Source organism: Uloborus diversus, chromosome 3 (genome assembly GCF_026930045.1).
Source record: "Uloborus diversus isolate 005 chromosome 3, Udiv.v.3.1, whole genome shotgun sequence".
Lineage (NCBI taxonomy): Eukaryota > Metazoa > Arthropoda > Arachnida > Araneae > Uloboridae > Uloborus > Uloborus diversus.
The window spans coordinates 30,420,621-30,428,414 of NC_072733.1; positions in this window are offsets into that span (position 1 = coordinate 30,420,621).

Genomic DNA, 7,794 nt, shown 5'->3' on the forward strand with positions numbered 1-7,794 from the left:
TTTTCTGTCTTGCTCGCACACCACGATAATCTCCGGTTGATACGAAATGTTGACCATTTAACTTTTTAATGACTTTCAAGAATACAACGCGTTAGAGCAAAAACAGTAACGTTATAATAGTTCTATAATTTCTAAATCAGCTACCATCGGAATTCTATCAAATGCACATTAACAAGAAAAATACATTTGTATATTAACATGTACAAAGATATTCAATAATACTTACATGTGACCAGCGGTGCTAAATTTAAGTGTCTCCTTTGCATCTGGACACAAGTAATCCAATAGCCTTTATTTTAAATGGATAACACGAGATCCTAAAACTATTCTCACCGCTAGAACACACAATATGACTAACGAATAGAATAGTCGTCGACGACGACGAACGTCGTCTAACGAATAGAATTTCGAAGTATTGAGCAAAATAATACACCGCAATAATATTCTAATACTGACTCAGTAAAACCCACATCAAATCACCAAGGCGATCAAAACACATCTGCCTGTCTGAAAATGGCGCAAACATTTTTCCAAACTTACAAAGCCCAAAGGCGTAAAAACAGTTTCGACATTGTACTAGTATATTACTTTCCAGACATGAAATAGCAAGCTATCTGTTTTGTCTACGGCATCTGAGTTGTTATTCTAAATAAGCTTTTAATTAACAACATGTAACAGTGCGATTTAATAAGTACTATCAAAAAGCGATGTTTATCATAACTTGAAGGCTAATCAGAATACTAACAAAGTATAGCACAGCGGCAACCCTAGAAATGGAAAAATTCTGTTTTCATCACTTCCTTTCGTGATATTTCTGTTGTTGGAAGGAAAAAATAAGTTTTGAAGCATTACAGAAATATTCTGTTAAAATCAGTCAGAAAACTACCTGAACTTCCAGGTTTTTTTTAACAGTGTACGTTTACGCATATTTATTTTGACACCTAACGTGGTTCTGTAAGAGTGTTTTGAACATAATGTCTTACCATCGTTAAAATAAAGCAAATCTATTACAGACTGAATAGTGTATATAGTAAAAACTGAACGGGCATGAAGACAGCACTACGTGATTGTAAGTTATAAGATACGAATTTGTAACTCAATTAAAAATTAAAACAGTGATTTTCAAAACTAAATAGCCTGATGATGCTAAAAAGTTTTGAGACAACTTGGAGCGAAAAAAGCGTCAGGGCACGTTTAGAAGTAAGACACAGTATAAAAACGTGTGTAAAGCATTGGTTTCCTAGAAGCGAACACGCTTAGCGTCGGCGTCGTTCCTCGCCGAGGCGAAAATTTGATTCTTCTGCTCATGAGCGCCCGAGGGCGTTCTGAGTGGTCACGTCGGAATCCACTTGACTTTGATTTTAGCGTTACGTCGATGAGCGACGTCGAAGATCAGCGATTCGCTTCTAGGAAACCAAGGCTTTAAGGTGCTCAGACGTCAACGCGTGAACTTGCCCCGCCGCCAAGCTTGGATTTATTTTTAACGTGCAAATAAAGTTAATAACATTACAGTTCATACAAATACAATTCCCAAAAAAGGATAAAATTCTGCTAATTTTTATATATTTGTTCTTTCTTAACTAAGTATTATTTATTCACAATAAGCCTCAAACCGTTCAACTCAAAATTTACTCGACTTGGTAGAAAACCGATAATTCTTTCTGCATGCTAGACCGAAGCCAGTGTTGCCAGATTGGGGGAAATTTCCCCATTTTGGGGAAATTTGGTGATCTCTGGGGAAATTTTGGGGAAATGAGTTTTGAGGGGAATTCTTTGGGGAATTTTTTTTTTGGGGGGGGGAGGAAACCTGGTTAAAGAAAAAACCTCGGGGAAAAAAGAATTTTTTTCGTATTGAGATTTCACGAAAAGAAGTAATTACATTGTTTGTATCAAACAGCGTTGATTTAGCTTTGATCAACTTTATGGAATTCGCATTTCGCATTATGTGGAATATTATGCTACGGAATTCGCATTAATGTTCTGCGTGAGTAACTAGTTGATACGTGAAACTGGTAAAAATAAGCGTGATGAAGAATGTTCTTGGATAAATATATAAAAAAAAAATCATAGTTTAAATGTACATACAGAAGCAGAGTAGTAAATGCGAGTAGAAAGAAAAACATTTAGCTATTTTTTATCTTTCGGGCAGGCGCTTGTATTTATGACTAGTGGCACCCGCACGGCTTTGCCCGCAGTAGAAAATTAAAAGGTGTTTTGGTTCCCTTGTATATTTACAAATATATATTTACAAATAATGCATGATGAATTTTTTGCCAATTGGCTTGCCCACGTTACGGTTCCACGTTATGATAGCTTGGTAATTTACTCGTCCATCTTATGATAATTTTGCACGGGAAAATGTTCTTAAAATTGGAATAAAAAAAGAACAAAATCGAATTTTCGAAAAATCGCTTCGAGGTGCACACCCCTATGTTACAAACTAATTTTGTGCCAAACTTCATGAAAATCGGCGTAACGGCGTCTAGGCGCTATGCGCGTCACAGAGATCCTGACAGACAGAGAGATATCCAGACAGAGAGACTTTCAGCTTTATTATTAGTAAAGAAGATAAAGATAAAGAAAAATAAAGGTAAAGAAGACAAAAAAAAAAAAAAAAAAAAGTGAAAATGAGAAGAAAAAAAAGTTGGGGAATTTTATAAGAAAACTTGGCTATTTGGGGGAAAAAAAATTTTTAGGAAACAAAAATATTAAAGGAAGTCGATTCATTTTATGAAAATATTAGTGGAAAAATATTTTTTGAATTTGGGGAATTTTGATAGAAAACATCGCTTTTTGGGGAAAAGTAGGAAGGGAATCGGGGAAATCTGGATGTGACCATCTGGCAACATTGACCGAAGCTCGACTGATGCTCAAAACCTTGTGAGGATATTTGCTAGGGAGCAACATCAATTTGTTATGACTGTTGGCCCTCCAGGTTATAATTCGTTTTGAAAAACGGGCACTGCGTAAACGTGACCCGGTCTACCCTACTCCGCTGAAAAAGGTGGCCCTGCACAGAGGGTTGGCTTTTTCCCGTCCAAAACTTGTTCGTTTCATCCCGCTGGGAAATACTGGGAAGAAATGGTAAATACCGAGAGAACTTCTAAATAACAATATGTAAAGAATATTTTGGCTATCTGAATCTGATGTGTAGAATGAAGGTTAGAAATAAATAGTTATTACAAATTCCCCTTGAGTTTAAAATTATTTTGTAGGAAAGGAATATAAATAAATAAGAACTATTGCATGTAACATAAAATTTGCTCACACTGTTTTTTTTTTTATCAATTATTAATTTCCTAAATAAATATTTTGATCACAATAAAATAAAATTTTTAAACTTAAAAATATCAGGGTTATCAAGAGCAGCAACAAATAATTTGTGTTAAATTTAAATAAAATTTGCAAAAGGTCTCTAAATTAGTGTTTTGTTATATGATGCTAAGGTCCAATGTGGAAGTAGAAGACGAAGAATATGAATACGATTATGATTTGTAATTTGTGTATTGTCTTTCAAGCCATTGTTAACTTAGAACTCAATTTTGATACTTTGAAAGATTGTTTTGAACTTATATTTTTTATAATCAGTTTTTCCCTTACGGGAAAAACACAGTATTTCCCAGGACGGTAAATACCGGTGGTGGGAAAAACCTTTCCAACCCTGGCCCTGCATCACAATCCTTCTACACAAAGTCTCCGCTTACTAGGTAAATAAAATAAAAAATAAATAAATAAATAAAATAAAGGAAAAAGACAGAAAAACGTTCAATTCAGAAATAATGATAAATAAAATAACGCACCTTTAATAGATTTTGTAAAAATGGGATGAAATTTCGTTTCGCTAAAGGGTAAGTCAAGTAAAACTTCAAACACATGTTTTTTTTATACATAAATTTAACTTTAGTTTTATTATTTAACATGTCCAAAAGGAAAAAGCAATTTTTGAAACAGCAACTTTCTCACATTTTCCCCGTAACCCACATACCAGGGGGCGCCTTTCCAGTACCTAGCCGACCATCCCAGAAGGAGCCAGTCCGGGCCTGAATGACTCCCCACTGCTTATGGGCACAAGGGCTGGACGATATCAGAATTTTAATACCGCGATATATCGCTCTGAAAATTTCGATGTATCGATATATTTAGTTCGTTAAATTCTACATTTTATGGGGAGGGGACTGCAAAGCCTATTATATAAGTATCTGCATCAGAGAAAAGCCATAAACCATCTTGATGAATAAATATTTTAGTAATTTATTCTAATAACATTGCTATAGCAAGGATTCTCATGTGTTTGTGTCAGAGGGGCAGGGGGGGGGGGGGGACATGAGGCAGATTATACCACAGAAACGTTTGGAGAAATTGCTTTGGAAGAATTTAAAGTCTTATTAGTGGGTCGTAATTCTTGAGGGAAAAGGGGACTTGGTAAAATTGAGGGGTGCCATCGCAGTCGGGGGGAATGGGCACACCTAATTACATCATCTGCTCCAGAGAAACGCCATTGGTCATCTTGAAAAGAAAATATTCCATCGGTGTATTCGAATAATAATAGCTAAAGCAGGCGTGCCCATTGGGGGGGGGGGGGGTGATGCTTAGTATACAATTGAAATTATCAGAGAAGTTATTTTAAAAGGAGTTTAGTCTCTTCAATAAAAGGTCGCGTTTTGGGGGAAGCACGATAAATTTGAGACGGGAGAGGGATTTATGCGAATAATAATAGCAATATATAAGAATAATAACAGTCCTTGCAGGCGGAATAGAGGTCATGACGCAGACAATGACGTTAATTTTTTTACAGAAGGATTTTAATCCATTAAAAAGATGGTGGCGTTTTTCTTTTGCTTAGGGGGGGGGGGTGATAAAATTGAGGGGAGCCACCGCACTTGGTGAGGGAAGTTGACACCCCAGCTACATCACATACAATATAAGGTCTGCAAAACAGAAAAGTCATCGAACATCTTGATAAGCAAATGTTCCAGCAATTTAAGCGAATAATAATGCTAGAGCAGGGTAAACATTCCGTAGGGGAGGGGGGAAGTTTTTAAGTTGACTATGCCATTGAAATTATCAGGGAACTTATTTAAAAAATATTTTAGTCTCTTAAGTAGGGACTCTTGTTGTTTTTTTTTTTTGGAGGGGGGGTCTCGGTAAAATTAAAAATGAGGGGGGGGGGCATTGCACTTATTAGGGATTGGCAGCCCTAGCATCATGATCTATATATTTAGATTTGCAATAGAGAAAACCCTACGAAAATCTTGAAATGTAAATATTCCAGCAATTTATTCTAATGATAAAGCTGGGGTGCCCATTTGAAGGGAAGGGGGCATGAGGCTGACAATGCCACTGAAACTATCACAGGAGTTATTTTTAAAGGATTTTAGACTCTCCTCACTAGGGGAGGCTGTTTTTTTCGGGGGAGGGGGGCACGCTCAGTACAATTGAGGGGTGTCGTCACAGTTGGGGGGATGTGCTTCCCTAACTACATTATTTGTACATTGAGATCTGCAATAGAAGGAAGCCATCGGACATTTTGAAAGCTAAATATTAAAGTAATTTATCCCAATAATAATTGCTAAAGCAGGGATATGCCCAGGGGGGGGGGGGGTTGAGGCAGACTATGTAACTGAAAGAATCAGAGATGCTATTTGAAAAGGATTTAGCCTTTTTTTTTTTTTTTTTTTGAGGATCCTGGTTTTTTTTGTGGGGGGGGGGGAGGTGACGCTCTTGGGGATAATTGGCACTCGTAGTTACATGATCTGCAGTAGAGAAAAGTCATCCTAAATCTTGATCCGTAAATATTTCAGTAATTTATTCTAATTATAATAGCTGAAGTAGAAGTGCCCTTCATTAGAGGGGAGGAGGGGGGGGGGGCATGAGACAGACTTTACCACTGAAATAATTAATGAAGGTTTTTTAAACAGATTTTAGTCTCTTTAATGAGATGTCATGTTTATTTTCGGGGGGAGGGTTCGTTTCAATTCAGGAAATCATCTCTAGGGAGGGGGGATTCACTTGGACATATATCTATGCATATCAAGATCTGCAATTGATAAAAGCCCTGGGAAGTAGTATTTCTGTAATTTTTTCAATAATATTCTCTACAACGACCCTCTCCCCGCTCATGTGGTGAGGGGGGTCACAAGCACAGACCAAATTGTTGAAATTTTACAAAGGGTACTTGAAAGTTTTCAAGTTTTTTTGAAACAGATCTCATTAATGGGAAATAACATTTTTAGGGGGGAAGTGCCATGGAAACTTTCGAGGGGAGGTAACATCCATATTTAAATCATCTACACATTACAATTTTCTTCCTTTACATAATTCGCAAAAACCATACAAGTTCAGAAATGCAAGTTTATTTTCGGTTTTCTACGACAATCGATGTTTCGCAGCGAACCGGAAATCCTAATATATGCTACCCCAATTCCGTAATCTATGTTTGATAAGTCGAAAAACCCCAAGTACGTAAATACGGAGAACTTTCACAAAGAAACCTATGTCCGTGCAAGCTAGAATTTGCATTCGTATAATCATTTCACCCCAAATACGTAAATGCGTAAAACTTACACAAAAAATACTGTGTCTGCACATGCATAGAAACTGTTTGGCGACAACAGGGATATCGGAAGTTTCAGTTTCAATTTCGTTCCGTCCGAGTTGCCAGCGATGACGATTTAAAATTGGTATATGTACTTGAATTCCGTTTCAAGTGGTGCCGTGTGTTATGAACGAAGTCAGTATTTTCCCTCTTAATTCGGAACTTATAAGTTGTATTCGTTCAGCTTATGCGGTAAGGGATGACTTACGCTCCCGCTAATGAGATAAATATACGACAGAAGTAGTCTCATTATAGGTTTTTTTTTCGTTTTTCATTTTTTTTAATACAAATATTTCTTTTCAATATTTTTCGCAAACGTTTTATTCAGCGTAATATCAATGATTTACGTTTAATTAGAATTATGAATCGTGTTGATACCTCAATTGGTTAATTTTTAATTGTTGCATTAAGATGCTTTTTTAACCAACACGCATTCACTTTTCAGGGTCCACGGGAGGCCATATCAGCCTTGTCAGAAACTAGGGGACGGTCCTTAGAAGGGCCACGCTTTTAAAAACTTTATAGGGGGATGGGATCCGGGGACCAAACTCACAATGGGCCCACCTTGACCTTCGGCGGCCCTGTTAATTCACACAGAACTATCAAAAATTATGTATTTTTGAGCTAGTATTTCAATTTCTCCGTAATTATGTCCCGTATTTTCGTTTCAAGCGATATATCAAACGGATAGAAATCTAAATATCGTTACCACGGTGATAGATAGATATCGATATATGACGATATATCGCCCAGTCCTAGTTGACACCCTTGGATTAGTGACAAATGCTGTCTCAGTAATCGTTTATAGAGGAAAATATCATAGTAGTTTTAAGAAGCGTACATAAATAATAAATATTTACTGCTGTAAAAGCGATTTTCTTTTAATTATTTCCGGAATATTTTATCCTTTTTCTGCAGAAATAAAGGACATAATTTTAATACGATCGAATATGTATTTCGTGCTTTATTTTGAAGTTCGTAATGGATAAGCCACGAACAAGGACGAAATAGTTTAATAGGCTTGAACAGACTACATAATCATTTAATTCATAGTTTCTCCGTACGAAGTGTTTATTTACCATTAAGTCGAGCGGATATATCAGTTTCGGATCTTCATTAAAAGATAATTTTGATGATTTCTGTGACTTATTTGAAATGTACCAAAATAACATTAGTGTTCAAAATTTCTGCTTTAAAAG